The sequence below is a fragment of the Agelaius tricolor genome, unplaced genomic scaffold (assembly GCF_023055355.1).
Source record: "Agelaius tricolor isolate 1412-34295 unplaced genomic scaffold, bAgeTri1.0.p SCAF_27, whole genome shotgun sequence".
Taxonomy (NCBI): domain Eukaryota; kingdom Metazoa; phylum Chordata; class Aves; order Passeriformes; family Icteridae; genus Agelaius; species Agelaius tricolor.
The window spans coordinates 3,960,659-3,978,535 of NW_027269287.1; the positions used below are offsets into that span (position 1 = coordinate 3,960,659).

General features: G+C 35.6%; 1 long non-coding RNA gene across 1 annotated transcript; it reads left to right on the forward strand.

Annotated features, from left to right (window-relative positions):
• The first annotated feature begins 221 nt into the window (after positions 1 to 221).
• Positions 222 to 17,238, forward strand: LOC139600437 (uncharacterized). The gene is made up of 3 exons (XR_011682536.1): positions 222 to 316; positions 4,922 to 5,001; positions 13,337 to 17,238. It is a non-coding gene; the product is annotated as an uncharacterized lncRNA (long non-coding RNA).
• Positions 17,239 to 17,877: the final 639 nt, after the last annotated feature.

Sequence of the window (17,877 nt, forward strand, 5' to 3'; positions counted from 1 at the left end):
TAAAATGGAGCTATGTATATATAAATAAGAATTGGAGAGAGTCATGTCTTGATCCCTTGTGATTCTCATGGTTCTTAAGAGGATTAAGAAAATATATTAAATATATGTGGTATACTGTTCCAGCCAGCATAACAAAATTATTTTTTCCTCTTGATATTTGTAAAGTTAGTCATAGTCTAATCTATCCCTAGATAAAAAAAAAAGCTCTTGATGTATAGTATCATGTAGTGTTCCTCAGTGCAGGAGACTCTCTATGACTGTTTTGCATGACATTGACATTTTAAGAAAATTCTGTGGCTTAACCTTCCTGATAGAGGTAAGTGTTATATGTTTCATTCCATATATTTTCTACATATGTCCACTTCTCAGAGGATGCTAAAACCATTCTTTGAAAGAGTAGTGTTTCAGTTTTATTTGATGTTGAGAAGATTATTTAATGATTTATAAATTGTGTGAACAAAATGCCATCCTTTCTGAAAATGCAGACATCTCAAAGAAAGTTCAGTTTGAGTAAAGTGAATGTTTTGTGGGCAATCACAACATATTTTTTTTAATATTCATCCTGGAGTCACTAAAAAATGGACATGGTTCTGTTTGAACAATCATCTTCTGGATATTGAGTTTTACATAATGAAACATTTTACATTGCAATAAAACATGTTTTTCAGTTTCTGTTTAATTTCTGTGTGGAAAATACTGATTAACCTTTAGAGATGTAAAAGTTACTGCTGAAATTCAGATGTTACTGTCTGCTTATGTCTCTATTGCCTAGCAGTTGCAACATTGCCATATTGACACATACTGTAATGAGACATTTAAGAAAAAAGAAATCTACTGCAGCTCGCATGACTCATTTGCACCAGCCTCATACATTTGTTAATAACCCAGCAGAGAGAGCAAATCTCAATATAAGGTTTCTCTGGGGATTCGGGTTGCTGCACTTTCTACAAAAATCGTAATGGCTGCAAACTCTTCTCATTTGGATTAAATCTGCCAAACTCCGCTGTTTCTTAATGAGTATGCTGTCATTCACTGTGTTAAATCTTCTGTAATGAACTTGAAAGGACAAATACTAAGATCGCTACTTTCATCTGTCACTGACAGGACAATTACAGTTTTATAACTGACTTCATTTGTAGTCTGCTTGAATCAAATTGGGAGTGAAATACAATATTCTCATTCCTGAATTACTGAGAGAGGTTTTCTTCCCAGTTCAGTAAGTATCATAGAGTTCACAATAAAGATATAGAATCACATGGGTGTGTTCTTACACAAATGTGGATTTCAGTATCATATCAACAAATGTATTGCATAGCACAGAGCTTTATTTTCAAGTTCACCACTGACACCTGGTTGCTCAGTTAAAGAACTCAGTTTGTCTGGTCTCTCCTTTCCTGGGTGAGAGTTCCAGTTTTTTAGTGTCAGCCAGGTCTGGCAGTAGGGATTTACAAGCTCCCTCAAAACACCATATAAACCATATTTCATATTATGTTGCATTACTTTTTAAAGTACCTGTCTGATCAGGGAAGTTTCTGGTGATTAAGGTGATATTTTTCTTTAAAGTGCTTATTAACCTTAAGTAATCTTTCTGTTACAAGTGTATGTAAAGGTAGTATTTCTATAAGATAAGAAATTGTAATACTGAAACACTCTTTTTATTACAGGTCTTATTTTACTAAATTACTATTTTCATACAGCCAAATTTCATTTTCAACTGCAAGGATGATTTATGTAACTCCTGGCAAATAATGTGTAGCTTATCACATACTTAACTTCACCAAGGAGATGATAAAAACAAATTAGAAATAAAATTTGTTGCCTGTTGGAAAAGCATACCATAAGCCTCCAGAAGAATTCTTTCTATAATTTCTTTTCACAAGCAGAGAGCAGAGTCCAAGGCTTTTCCAGAAATACCAAATGCTATTGTTAGGAAGATATTTTACATTTACTTTTTTAAATGGTTTGCATTTTTTCCTAAATAATCCATTCTGAATGTCTGTGCTATGACTCTAGATAAACCTCCCGTCAACCACATGTGCATTTGAATATAAGCAGCTAAATCACATAGCAGAAATCAAACTTCCATTAACAATTTTCACTTATCTGAAAAGCCAAGACTTGCCAAACCATAGTTCAGCAAGGCTTTTCTCTCTGTTTCCAGGGACTTTATAGATGTTGATGTTATATTTTCATGCTCTTAGAAAAAAAACTAAGCCAAAACAAACCAAGCATGGTAATAAATACTGATTGTTTTGACTTATGTCAAGATTACTGAGTTTTGTAGTATTCCTAGTTTCTCCAGCAGTTATTGATAATATTTAATTACTGCCTAATATTACTTCCTTCTAATATTTGAAACATATCAGCTAAAGTGAAAAGGACAATTCAAATTCAGATGTAAGACAGCTGACTTTATTTGCAACAAATAAAGTCATTTGCCTGACTATAATAGTTTCCCAAGAAATTCCTGAAATTTGTGCTTGTTTTCACACGGATCTTTCTTGGACACTTGCTGATTAATCTTTAGTCTCTCGACAAAGTTCATGATACATTCTTCTTAATCCTGAACTGCATTTTTAATCCAAAAGTCAGTAAATACAGAGACAAATAATAACACTTGCTTCTTGCTTTATGGTCTGACTTTCCATAGAAAGAAAAAGAAGTCATCTTGAATTTACTATGAGTTTCCTTGGTTAGTTTGTCTGGTATGCTACAGTTACATGAGCAGCACAGTCAGGAATGCATTCAATGCCTCAATGAGTTGAATACTCTTAGGATGGCAGTTCAAGTTCTTCCAGACTTAATTTAGAAAAAGATTTTGATCTTCTGTGAAATGAAAAATCACTGTATAAAGTATGGAACAAAAAAACCCCAAAAACAACAACAACAAAAAAACACCCCAACCCCCCCTCCCCCCAAAACAAACAAACAAACAAAAAACCCACAACAAACAAAAAATAATACAAAAAACAACAACAAAAAAGTCTGCAGCTGTAAAATCAATAGATGTGGGCAGGAACCAGGGAAGTCCTCATCTGTTTTAGAGTTACATGTGCAGCAATAGGTTTCCCGTGTTTGTGTTTGACTCTCTGTGCATTGAGATTCAGGGTCTCATTTGAACTTTCTCTCCACTATGTAATTAGCATTTATTTCAGGAGAATGCATTTTAATTTCTTCACTACAGGATTAATTTTCCTCAGCGTTCTTTCTACTAACTGAACCCAATTTTCATTTACATCAAGAACTTCTTCAGCCAGTGGGTTATTTAAATTTTAAAGGGTTTTTGTACTGTCAGTATGATGGAAGAGGTCAGAGTCCAAGTGAAAAATCAAGGCTAGTGGATTTCTGGAAATCTTGTTTGTGTCTTTTAAGGTTATCATCAATAAGAACAGAAAATATTACCTCCATTTATTTTGTTTTTTCCCTCCAAATACTGAAATTTTCTAAATTTATAAGACTTCTAAAAGAAGAAGACTGCAAAGTTATTTTGAAAGCTATTAGAAACGGTTTCAGTACTTTCAAATTGAATGACATGCATTAATAAGCATAAGTTTATTTGAAGTAAAAATTTAAAAATGAAGCTTTGCTCATGTTACACATGAATTTCTGGCAGTAGGAACAGTTAATACAATGCAAATGAGTAAAAACCAGGAAAGTCCCATTTTCAGTTTCTATGATTTACTGTTTACCATTAAAATTGTGATAGGTATGTCTTATATACTAAAGATGTGAACCTAGGCCCACCACAGAATGCAGAACTCACACTGAATTAATAACTAAATGGCAAGCACATTTTCCAAAAAGCTAGTTTCACACAGATATTTTTATCAGAGATCATATGAAGTAAATAATGCAAGATCATTTCCATAGGGAGATTGTTCCACATTCGTGCAAACCCTCTTCTCAGATTTTTCCTAGTGAGGCAGCGTGTGTTTCCCTTACAACCATATTAAAGTCTTTCTGTTTAAGTCCTTTTAAAGGATTGTTTAATGCCAAAAAGCTATTGTCACTGACATTTAAAGAAAATATGACGATTCAGTGATTTTTGTAGAAAGCCTATGAGAGGTAGATACCCATTTTTTTAATTCATATACTTTAGGAGAATAATTTGATTGGTAGGAACAGATCAGCAGACCAAACTACTTCTGTCTTCTTTATCCCAGTTCTTTGTATGCCTATAAAGAGCTATCTCTTATGGCAGTTATAAAACTTAATAATCCAAACAAGACAATTAGTAATATTATCTATAGCTAATGCCCAGATTCTTGAATACCAGGCTTATCTATGAATAAAATGAAGATATTGGTTTCAGTAGAGATATTGCAATACAAACAGCTATAAATCATATGGAAACACACAAATATTTAGCAAACTGTTGAATTCCGTAGAGAACAGGCTCTGGAATCTTAATAGGATGTATCTGTAACGCAATTGGGTCCATGTTTATGTTGAAGCCACTTAAGCATTAGTCCTCCATAAATAATAAAGCAGATCCATGTGAATAATTTTAAATAGTTAAAGCAGATGGGAAGAACCTGTGTGCAGCTATGCTGCAAAGCTGTAGATCGGAGCTGATAACACTAGAAAAATTACATCTGTGACACAGAAAGGTAGCATTCAGGCTATCTTCAGGTCAAGTGTCAGAACCTTTTACTGCTATTTTAAGCAGAAAAGCCTCTCTTTGCAGCAAATAGTACATGGAGGTACTTCCTTCCTGTAGGCATAGTTTGGTTAGCAGTAAAAAATTGTCACTGTGATGTAGCTATGTTCAATGATTGATTTCATTTTCTAACTACCTTCTCTGACAGAAACAATTGAAATGAAATTATATCCCAAGGACAAGTGTCCACTCTTTGGAAACATTTGCATCTCAGTGTTTATATTCATTAACTGTTTGTCTTTCATGGCTTTCATCCAACAGCTCAGAAGACTGTTATCCTGGGACAGGAAAGTATGATAATTACATTATCCCTAAACTAAAATATTGCATGGACTCCAAAGGTAAATGTTGTGTCTGTCCTATTTTCAAGCCCAACTGCATGAGTGATCCTGTAATTCAAAGCAGCAGCCTCTGTACATCAAAATTACTATGTATGTCACACTTCAGTATTACTGTGGACCCAATCCTTGTTCTACCAAACACATTGGAAATACTTTTGCCAACTTCAGAAGGACAAGAACAAAATCCAACAAGAATTTTTATCCAACAGAATAGCAAATTCTCACTCTCACTCACCTATACAGAACAAAAGCATTGCATTCTGCCAAGGATATGATTAAAAGTTGTATTATTATCTTTCCTGTTTCCACTGGGACTGAAACTGACTGTTATGTTGTCCTTGTCATGTTAAATAAACCAGCTAACACAATATTCATTGCAGATTTGGTGGTATGGAACACCACATGATCTAAGTAACAATAAATTGTTCTGACCCACTAGTCAAAAATAGTCTTTATTTGTATTATAAATTATCCTACTTATTCTAAATCTTATGCTAGTCATAAAATGCTGTACCATTAAAGATCAAGGAAAAATATTTCTAAACAGAAAAACCAGTTACACAATCTTTAACACTGATTTATTTCAGAACAGATGCACAGCTGAAGGAGGTGTTTTCCATTCAAAAATTAGGTATAAATGTCTGTTGTGGTTTAAGCCCAGCTGGCAGCTAAGCAGCACACAGTGGAATGGGGAGGAAAATTGAGATAACAAGGGTTTAAAAATTGAAATAAAGTGAAATATAAGAGTAATGCTAATTAAAAACCAACCAAACAAACAAAAAACCACCAGAAAAAACAAACACCAAGCAATGCACAATACAATTGCATGTCACCCACTGATGTCCAGCCCATCTCTCAATCTCCATCAGTGTGTTAAAAAAGGATTAGTGAAAGATGCCTCTACATGAATTAAGGAGAAAATGAGACCATGTGCTGAAGTCAATAATGCAGTCTTAATTAACAGTGAATTTGAGTTAGAGAGATTGAGGAAATAAAAAAAAAAAAACTGGTGCAGGGAAGAGAGAGTGAGATCAGCAAAAGATAATCACCACCCATGGGTCCAGCTGCATGCTGTTTGTTCCTTTTCACCCAGGGTTTTTGGTGTTGGGGGTCTCAGAGCTGTTCTTCTGAGGGTACCACCTTTATACAGTACATGTTATGGGAATCCATGGGGTAGTGGTACATGCTGTTCCCACAATTTGAGCTAATATATATATATGAGCAGTTGCTTCCTTTCCCACAGCTTGCCAGAGTGGGAATATTTGTCTGGATGCATTAACCAGGATGTGCTAACCAGACCTCACCTCTGCCAGGCCTGGAATTAGCACCTTCCTCTTGCAAATTCCTTATCGTAAATTTCTTCTGGTGGCTTATCTTATGCAAAGTTCCTTCTGTGGACTTTTGAGACAGGGAACTGCCCTCTTCAAGTCCTTACATGGCCTCCCTTCTGGGTAACTCCCCCATTTTGTATACTGGGCACGCCATTTTATGACTGGAATATCCCTTTGGCCAGTTCAGGTCACCTGTCCTAGCTGTTCTCCCTGGCTCCATGTGCAGCTAGCTCCTCACTGGCAGATAATGAGATACTGACAAGTCCTTAGCACTACTTAAACACAGCCAAAACATCAGTATGTAATTAACATTATTGTCATACTGAATCTAAAACACCAGCTACTAAGAAGAAACTAACTCTCTCCCAGATGAATCCAGGACATCATCAGCCATCAATTTCCATCTCTTGTTCTAGCTCTGATTCTCACTAAGAATCCCTTTTCACTTGCTGAAAGAAACATAAATTCCAGTGGTGAAATGCTGTAGTTATATGTTTGCAAAGATATAAACAATTGTAACAGATACACTTGCTTACTCATGCAGAGATATTTGTAAGCGCCTGAATACTCAGGCACTTACAAATGTTAAAAAATGTAATTCTGTATAGACATTTAGTATATAAGATTGTCTTAATATAGAAGGTATCCATTAGTTCATCTGAAAATTTCACAGTTATGTTAGTTACTGGCATCAAAAACCTTCTGAATCTTCTGTCAATCTCCTAGGTTTTGTTCTTTTCTCCTGCTTCTCATGCTGAGCCTTTTTTTCCTCAGTAGATATCCAAAGAATCAGCCATAAATATTCCCCTTTTGCAGCATGAGCTATTTTATCCTCTTATCCAGGATGCTGATTTTGAGGGCTTCTTCTGAGATACTGTGCAGCAGATATATCTATTATTTGAAGTCTTTCCTGTGTTTAATCTGTAATATTCAATGCAAGGGGTGGTGCTGGAGCTCAAAACTACAGGTTTCTTAAACTGGAGCCAGCTTGCAGTCATTAATGCTGTTTTAGGCTTAACCTGAGATTAAACAAAGGCATACAATAATTTTAGCAATAACTGATAACCACAACAATTACAATGATGATGATAATAATGATGAAAAATTATACCTGTAAACAATGAAAACATCTATAAGGAGCATGGCGCAATTCTTGGTAATTCCTAGTTTTGTCTAAGAAGATGTAAGACAATTAAGAGCTCTCCGATATTTGGTAACAGTCCAAGAGAGCCGTTCAGTTCTATTCCACCAAAGAAATACTGGCTATTATATGAGATATGCTCAGTCTTCATTAGTGCAGCTGACAGAAAGAAAAAGCCAGAGTCACTGTCCCACACAGATAAGGAGAAGAGAAGCAGAGCATCCCAAAATTATGTCATTGTAAAAGCTCTAGCAATTTTAAAGGATATTCATGAGATGGCATAGACTGTTCTGAAAACAGTCATCGGATGTCTGCTTTCATTATTAGCAATAACAATCCTTCCCATCCCCCAAAATATGCTCCTTGAAGTTTATAAAGATATTTCTAGAGGATTCCCTTTTAGACTTGGAGTAATGATTCTGCATCTTACTTCTCAGTTACAGATTATAGTTTCTCTGTTATATATTTGTAGGCTGAATAAAGACCTGCCATTGATGGTCAGTTCCTGGCCATGTTTTGCAACAGTTTGGAAAGTACAATTTGGGTGTTATGAGAGTGAAATCCCAAGTCCCAAGGTTTGGATAAACTCTGAAATATCAATACAATTATTTAAATCAATTGAAACTGTTTCTGTTCCTCCAAGACTTCTTTCACTTTTTTTGTTTGCATTTACTTCCTTCTTCTTTAGCTTTTAACAGTTTTCTTGCTATTTCTTACTTACATGCTTACAGCATGATTCCTGCTTATACCTGCATGATTCTTAATATACCCTTTAGAGAAATGGCCTTTGGGACAGATGTTATTTTCAAAAGCTTTCCTTTATATCTATTGCTCCTGGTCTTTGAAAGCCTAAGAAAGACCCATTTAAAGAAATTGTGAAGGAAGAATACGGTTAAGATAAACCAGAGAAACTTTTTTTAATACAAAGTTTAGAGTTCCAAACACACAGCTTTAGAAAATCTGGAACCAAATTCAAACTCCTTAGTTGAAACCACATTTTGAAAACTGTGATGGACTTTCTGTGGAGCAAAATAGTATGTTATGATGATCCTTTCTGCTCCACATTTCCCTTTGAATGTTTAGCCATATCTAGTAACTTATCTGCTAGGGCAGTACATGTTAGTGAATCAGTATAAGTCTGATAAATCTCAACATCAGGTTCCTCTGCTCACATTTTGAGAATCAGTTTACATACAGAGCTCTCCAAATATTTTATTTAACTAAAATTTTTCTTCCCAATAGATTTGTAAATATAGATTGTATTTTGAGAGCTTTTGCATTTTCTTAGGAAAAAACATCCAACTTCTGCCTTTTAGCACTTTTCCCAAACCCATGGACTACAAAAGTAGATCTTTAGCCGACAGTCTCTGTCCATTAAAAATTAAATGTTGCCATCTTGTGGCACATAAAGAAATTGCGAAAACAATCAACCCACATTCTTTGCCACAACTTGTGTAATTTTGCACCACATTTTTGTGCACCTCCTTTTTTTGCCTTTTGTCTACCACGATGTGCATGCCATTTTGTTACAGCTCAAAGTCTAACCCAGTTCTACAGTTGAAAAATGTTACTTTAAAACCATAATTTAAGAAATCTTCTAAAAAAGTTTGTAATTTGTAGTTTGTAATACCTATTATGATCAAATTAAACCAGGAAATATAAAGAAATTGTTAATCTTATGGAACTAAGTTTAGTCTTTGACAATTTTAAGTTACAAGAAATATTATGGAAAGGCTGTGTTTGGTGTTGGCATGACTGTGATAACACAAACCTTGCAGAGACATAGATTCAATACTCAGTGGAACTAATTGTTTTTGCTATTAACTGGAATTTCTAGTGCTCTTTGATTTCCAGTTTTGTATCAGAATTAACTTGATCATTTTTTTCCTCAGAAAGTTTCATGTCAGATTGGCCATCTCATCTATGGCATGATTTGACCACTGCAATTTGCAGTGCTACCTAATTGCTACCATGAAATTATTTGAAACATTTCTAGTACGTAATGAAATTGACTTTCTAGCTGTAATTTACAGACATCCCAAAATGATATGTATGTCCCACTGTGTCATAAAATTGCCAATATTTCCACCTTATACTTTTATTGTCAATTATTTTAGTCATATTCCTGCAATAATAAGGTACTTAGCAAAAGAGTAGGCAGTCAAATAATTCATGTTTCCTTAAAGGAGTGTCTGGGAACCAATGAGACTCAGACATACCTTATCCTAGACTAGAATATTTTTTTCAATAGTAAATTTATGGAAGAATATCATGTGGAGGATTACCTATGGAATAGTTGCAAGAGGAGTACAGAAAGCCTGGCCCTTCTGGGGACAGACTTGTGACACTCTTTGTCTATGCATTTCCATCTTTTTAATCTTGTAGAACAGATAAGCTCTGCATAATGTTCAATCTTTCAAAAAATCTTGAGGGAATGTTGAGACATGGGGGTAATAAATAGTCCCTCTGAGCCCTATCAATATTTTGCTATTACCAGGAACTTCCAAAAGAAAATCAGTGGAAACATTAATTCAGCCCCATGTAGGGGGAAAGTGGGGACAACATTTTCATATTTCCTTCAGTCAAATCACACTTCCCTGACAAGATCAATACATTTTATATCTCTTTCACAAGGCTCCATAAGGCTCAAGGACTCCTTTCTGTAATTTCATGGACCACTCCATCTTTGTGAAAGGCAATGGTGTTCTTGGTTTTCCTTCTCTGCAGAAACAAGCAGCAAGTTTGAATTAACCGTTGTGTGTTTCATGATCTGAACATGAAACATACAATGGTTAATTCAAGGATTATTTCAGGTCTTTGTTTTCACAATAACTGAACTGCATAAATGCTTCCTGGTACAATGACATAGATACTTATATGTCATTATACAATGAAGAATGTCAATAGGTGTCACCGTGATATTTTCTGAAAAATCCCTTCACCAGGATTTCTTCTAGGAAGCTTTAGCTTCTCCCTGTTTTGCTGCTTTGGAATGTGATTTAGAGAATTGTTCACCCAGCATGTGAATTGTTTTAATTTAATGACCAATCCCAGCCAGCTGTGTCAGACTCTCTGAGTCTGTCATGAGTTTTTATTATCATTCTTGTTTAGCCTTCTGATGGATCCTATGGGTCTGAACACCCAGTGTTCCTTTTGTTTCTAGAATATGAATACTCTACTCAAAATGTACATGTTAGTCTCAATACCTAAACTGTGCAAATGGAAACTGAATAATGAAAACTTAATAGCTGGAGTATCTGCCTTGTGGTACTACAGTCACCATGGGGAAGGAAAGAATATGTTTGTCAGGATATTTTTCAAATTCAGGGTCCAATATGCAGCCATACTGAATAGTTTTGCCTTCTTTTGTTTATGCTGAAAAGAAAAATCCCATGCCTAAGAGGGTGGAAAATAGTCATGAAATGATAATCGGTGTATCATGTGGTTGAAGGAAAAAATAGGGATAATTATGAAGATGTGAAGATTATTTGTTCTGAAAGTTTCTTTGTAAAATCCTTCAATTTTTAATTCCAAGCAATGCTTTTCATTACAAATTAGTCATTTTTTCAAAGAACCATAAAGCCGTGTAATCACCTTGAGTAACATGTCATCTGAGCTTATGCTGTGCTTAAAGCCATGTTAATCACATCTTCAATATGTCTAACAAAGGTTCGTTTAACTTAATCCTAAGGACCTCCAGTGAAGGAAACACTACAACAGTACCAGGAAATCTGTTCTGGTTCCTTACTGTCATCATTGTTCACCCATTTATCCCAGTGTTTAACCTAAATCTTTCCTGCAGCAAATGTGCTATTCACAGAACAGCTGTGAATAGTTAGAACAGTTTTTCAATTTCCTGTTAAGAAAAGTGTTTACAAATTTTATCCCCCTTTTTTTTCTTTTCCTGCAGCTGCTCAAGCTTCCCCTGTAGATCACACTGTCTTGACCTTCTAACATCTCTGAATCTTTCATCCTTATTAATCCATATCTAAACTGAGGCACGGTGCAAAAAATAGCCTCTAAATGCCCAAATACCTCACTACTGAAGTATAGAAGGAAAATACCATTTATTGTTCTCAATAAATGGTATTTATATATAATAAAAGGTATTTCTTTTTGTTGAACCTGTGGGGTTTTAAGTTTGCTTTTTAAATTATATTGCATGGTTTTGTTTTTCTTTTTTTTTTAAATTATCTTGCATGACTCACAGCTTTGCAAACCACTGTGAACTCACATGGTGTTCTAGGAAACTCCTACCCGCATGATTGGCTCACATTCTACATTGCGCAGCTGCCAATTTGAGCCTATACATGGGGTAGTAAATTTGGCACAACAGGATTTATAGCTGCTTTGAAATTTCATCCCTTTTTTCCTCCAAATTTCTTCAAGTATATAAGATTAGTCCATTTTCTGCTATGGTTATGAAGAATCCAGACTTTCTAGTACACCAGAAAGTGTACTAGAAAGTCTAGATTCTAGTTCTGTTACATATAATTAAAAGAAAAGAGAGACCAGAGTGTTGTCAGAAAGTTAGGAGAAACCTGAGATATATTGTCTTTGAGAATGAACAATTTTTTCCCAGTATTATTGGTGCTGAAAAGGAATGAAAATTTAGAGGAGCCTCCCTATACTAATTTACAAAGCTTCCTTCCTTCCTTTCCTACTCATAACTAAACCTGCTTTTTAGCATGAGCAAGTAGAGACTCTAAGCTCTCTTTGGTTCCCACAAATGGAGTTTTCTTTGCACTTCCAGGTTTCACTCTAATGATACTGTGAATCTCTGAATTTGTTCCCTATGAATTGAAAATGTGATACTGTACTGTTAATGGGGTAGAGGGAGCAGGAACTTTGCAGTGTGTTACAAGTATATTTGCAAGAGACCAGTTGCATTATTTCCTCATGTTTGCTACATCACGATTCAGGGTTACAAAACTGGATACCCCTAAAAAATTTAAGTGTGGGGTACAACTTTCAATTTTGCCAAAGAAAACTGATATGTCAAAATCAATGCATCAGCCTTGTTCTAGTAACCTTTGTATTCAAAGGAGGTTGCACGAGGAAAAATTAGCTTTAAAATAGCAAATATTCTCTAAGTACACAACCAATCTGAGGACACCCTGAAAACTTCTTAGAGGTTTTTCAATAATAGCAGATATCTACTGTGATATTTTTATAAATAAAGCATTAGATAACACATATCTAAAGGTATTGTATTAAACAAAACCCAAACAAAATAAAAATTCTGGAATACTGCATTAACTTGCTGAAAATGAGTCAGGAAACAATGAATTTTGGATGATACCAATTGATGATTGATGATACCTATTGTTCCTGTAAGACAAAAGATCTCTCTCAGCAGAAAAGTGGATACATTTGTTCTGCATCTGCAGGCAATGAGATATCATATGGAAGAGTAAATCACTTCAATCTCCATAATGTGTTAGTATTCAATAGGAAAATATCATTACCTTCCATTTTACAAACATGTTTTTTTCATCATTCTAACTTTGCAAACATAGTCTACACTCAATAAAGACAGTAAATAATGTTCATTAGTGATCCCCTTTTTGTCCTGGTCTTCACAGTACCTTGTGGGACAAAAGCAGGTGATTAGTCGGTGGAATGATGGCTGACACAAACATTCTTGGTAGATTATGTAAAATGTGATTATTATCAAATGTTAAAAGAGTGGTTTTGTGAGTATTAGGAAATCTTATAACTGATAGTGTAAAATAAGCAATAAGACACATGAAATTGGCATGGATTATGTACTGTAGTTGATAGTTTCAGTATGAAATAGAAACATTCAATTTAATAACAACTTTTCCTATTTATGCTATCATCTTTTTGTTTTCTGTTGCAGTGTGTCACCATTTCCTGTCTCACCTACCCCATCCCCCTCAGGTATGCCAACCTTTCCCCCTCCCCCTTTGCCCTCCTGCCTGGAAGCTGCTCATTAATCTAAACCTTCCAGCAAGGTGTCGTGTGATGATGCCCCCCAGGCCTGGGCTCATTGGTTTGTCCTAGCGTCCACATCCCCTGAGCCTTCCCCTGCTCCCACCTGGTTGGCCCTCACCTGTCCCTCCCCTCCCCCTGTCCCCAGGGCTTAAAAGGACACGAGACCATGTAGCCAGGTCGTCTGTCGGTCTGGAGCTGTTGCCACATTCAGAAGTCCACCATGCTACAATAAAACTCTGGATCTAAGCTCCTCGGCAGAACCTGCTCCTTTTCTCTTCACTGCTGTCTGAACCTTTTCCACCAAAGGTAAACTGAGTTCCTATTTTGCCTGGACTTGTTCTGAGCGCCCAGCTGCAGCACCCAGCCAGCCAAAGGCATCTCTGGGGTGAAAAACGCCATAGCTGCTGCCTTTGGTCCAGCAGCGAGGCCAGACGAAGCCAGGCAGGACACACCCCAGAAACATTCGGGGTCAAATATTTAATAGTTGTCTACTTTAAAGCATATGCATACAGATAGAATAAAAAGCAGTTGTGAAGTAAAAAAAATCCCCATTGAAGTCAGTAGTGAATTAGACATAGTAGACAACTAGCTATGTTTTTCTACCAAAATTCTTCTAACAGAAATACGAAACTGTGATTTGTTTTGTTTTTTGAAAGAAACACTATTTTTTTGTAAAATATCTTTAAATGAATTTTGTCCTGCAAATTTCTATAAGGGATTTTTCTTTTTTTCTTCCCTAGAATCTGACAGAAATGTAGATTGAAACTAAAGCAAAGAGGAAAGACTAACTTTTAAAAGCAACTCCAGAAATGTAATGTGATCTGGTTTTTTTACTTCACAAAAAACTCCTAAATTTTTTCTTCATGTGGTGGTTTAACCTCAGCCAGAAGATATGCACCTGCACAGCTACTCACTCATTCCTTCTCTTGCCTACTGAAACAGGTAAGGGAATAGGAAGAAAAGCAAGAAAACTTGATGGATCAAGATAAAAATTATTTAACAGGTGAAGGGAAGATAAAGATAAAACAGATGTGACAGAATAGCAATCCCTCATCACCTCCCACAAGCAGACCAATGCTCATTGCCACTCTTTGAGTGATGGACACCCCAGAAACCAAAAGCATCCCCTTCTTTCTTCTGACTCTAGTGTTCTTTGCTGAGCCTGACTGTGGATGTAACAGCCTGGTCAGAGAGTGAGAAAACTAGGTAAGTTTTCCCACAATTGGCCTGGGAGACTTTAGGGAGTAGAAGACAAACAATGATAGCTTGTTATTATAAACAACCTGGCAGGTGTTGTTTCCTGGTCTCTGTTTTCTTGTTTTTCTCAAAGAGTATTCATAAAAAGGGTGTCTTGTTAATTAGCCAATCAGGTGAAATGTATTAACTGAATGACCAATCAAGTCCACCTGGATTGGAAACAGTATATAAAAAGGAGCACTCCAAAATAAATGGTGCATTATGCCAGTCAGTCTTCTGGTGAGTCTGTGTATTTTTTTATTCAACAGTGACACCTGATATATTAATGAGGTATTAAATATTCTTTTGGCCAGCTGGCATCAACTATCCTAGCTGTGTCCCCTCCCAGTCTCTTGCCCATTCCCAGCCTGCTCACTGAGTGAGGGGAGTGCAGAATAGAAAAAAGGTAAATCCTTGCCACTCTTCACTGTTTAAAAATGGCCAAAGCATTGGTTGTAATTAACTCTGTTTTAATGACGAGTCCAGAACAACAGATCTGAACAATCATATGCTAAAAGAAGATAATTGTTTTTAATAACATATTCCAGAATTTTGCATGTATCATCTGCAATGTATCATTGGATGTATGATATAATTGCATGTATCGTTTAATTTTTAACTTAGATATTCATGACATTGACAACTTCAGCAATTTTTTCCCTAAAGTAAGGAAAAAACATCTTTTCCCACCATATTTTCCTGTCTGTGACAGCTATCTTCAAATAATTTTCCTATGTGACAAGAGCTATAAACAAACACGAAAAATAACTTCTGTGTATTCTTCCTCAGTAAAGACGGTGCCATTTCTGCTATGATTCAACTCACTTACTTTTGGTAATCACATATCCTCTGAACAGAGAGAGACATATATACATAATTCTCTCCCAGGATTTTCCTGGGAAGCTGTGGCAAAGCTCAGACAAAATGAGAAACAATTCTTATCTCCACTTGCTGACCCTGTTGTGGTGCACATATGGAATGTGTTATGGAGATTGTTTACCAAAGGGTGGTTTCTTAACTGGACTCTGGTAATGGTTTTTTGGATTCATTGACCAAGTGTGTATCGGACTATCTGGCAAGGGCGATGGGTTTTTCTTAATAGGAGAGTATAGTAATAAAGCAATTGATCAGCCTTCTGCAATCATGGAGTCAATGCTCGTTATTCCCCATTCAGGGGCTTGCTGCTACAATACTTACTCACTACCTGTATGTATAAGGTCTTCAAACACTAGTCTTTGCTAGAAAATGCTGAGGGGAAAGAGCTGATACATAATGATGTAGAGTTGAACATTGTCACCCAAGAGTATCAAAATGTCTGCTCAAATGGCCTTTAACAAATTAATGTTATAAAAAGATAAGAATGTTATAATAAGATAAGATGGAGCCTTGTGGAATACTGAAGGTATAACTGCCTACAAATACTCTTTGTCAGTGCTCTTGGAAAACGATCATATTCTTCCAGGATTACATAGGGCACTAAAATCTCATGATAACTCCTAAATAGCCAACAGATAGCTGTAAATTAGTGTGATACGAGACTTTACCTCTACACACAGATCAAGGCACCCAGGCAAGGAAACTAGAGTAAATGTGTAGATAAAGATCTCTAGCCTGACGTCATCACATTGCCATCAAATGAATAAAGTGGGAGATTTCAAGTAGATAGACAGGTGGGAAAGATGTCTAGGGAAAGAAAGAGGTAGTTCTGCTGCTTGTGATACCACCCTTCCGTGTGCTCATCTTGACAAGGCAGACAATCAGTTCCTGAACTCTGCAGAAGGTCAAACTGCAATGTACACAGACCTTGCCAAGATTATATTTGCGTTTTCTAAATGTATTACTTAGAATTTATTCCTAGCATTAATGTCTGTCTCTTTATAGCATAGTCATGTTCCAAAGGAATGAGTGATTCTTAGTCCTTCAGTTATTGAATTCAGTTATACTCCCTCTAAGAACAGATCATCATAGCTGCTTCAGTAACATGCCATCATTTTGTACTTAATGATTCACTGTTCTCTCTAAGCTTATCTTAAATCTTGAAAATATGTTATTTAACTGTAAAAATTAAAATATTTAATTTTTTGGGAGTTATAAATCTTAGGTTAGCTTCTGTTAAAATACTGCAAGGTGTATATTGTGAAATACTCACCTTATTATTCTTTTCAAAATGACCCTGGTTTTGGGTACTTTCTAGTGGGACCTCTTCTTCTGTTTCTATTTGCAGGAGTTAATTCACATAAAAGGAAGAACAGAATTAACATGAATGTATAAGTAAATATATGGCATCCTGTATTTTGCATTTTAGTTCTAAAATAAAGAAATACAAGTTGACAACAGAGATTCCTTTTTTCAAAAATTAGTATTTTTAGCAACTCAGTATTTGCTGTTTCCAAGAAAGAATATTATAAATATAAACCTGGTACTTACACTGTGTTTTACCTGGTATATTTTTATCAGCTCACAAATATTCAAGGTATATTTGCAATCTTCTGAGATCTCAAATCTAGATGTATGGAACACAAGCAGAATTCTCTGTATCTGTTTAAGCAGACTATTCAAGCCTTTTTTTTTTTACTCTGTTACCAAATTCTACCACTTATTTATGTGAGGACTGAGAAAAATGCATAGGCATTGCTTTAGAACTTTCACATACTGATTGAAAAATTTACTAATGGCCTACTTTCCTTAAGACAGAAAGAATATACACTATTTATCTACTTAAAAATAATAATTACTTTAAAAATGAATAATTTTTTCCATTTGATTGGGAAGAGAAGAAGAATTAAGTGTAGCTGTTCAAATAAAGATGACAATCTGACAGACCACAAAATTATCATGTTAACAACAGTTCCTTTTGACCACAGTCAAGAGACATGAACATAAGGATAGAAGATGAATAAATGAGACTTTCCTCGCAGTTTCAGATGAAAGCGAGAATGATAGCATAACTTGGAATGGGAGCAGAGAGGGGATTTTATAGAAAAGATATGGAATTTGGTTTTGTCCATGCAATGCAGACGTACAGGAGGTTGATGCTGAAGTAACAAAATGAAGTGCAAGAATATGGTTGCCTAGTTCTGGACTGAAACACTGTTTATAGTGCAAGCAATTTAGCAATACATCATTTACAGTTTCCTTTTATCCAAAAACTAACTTGTCTTCCAGTGACTTAAGTAACTTCTCTTCTAATCCTGCCAGCAACCAGAAGCA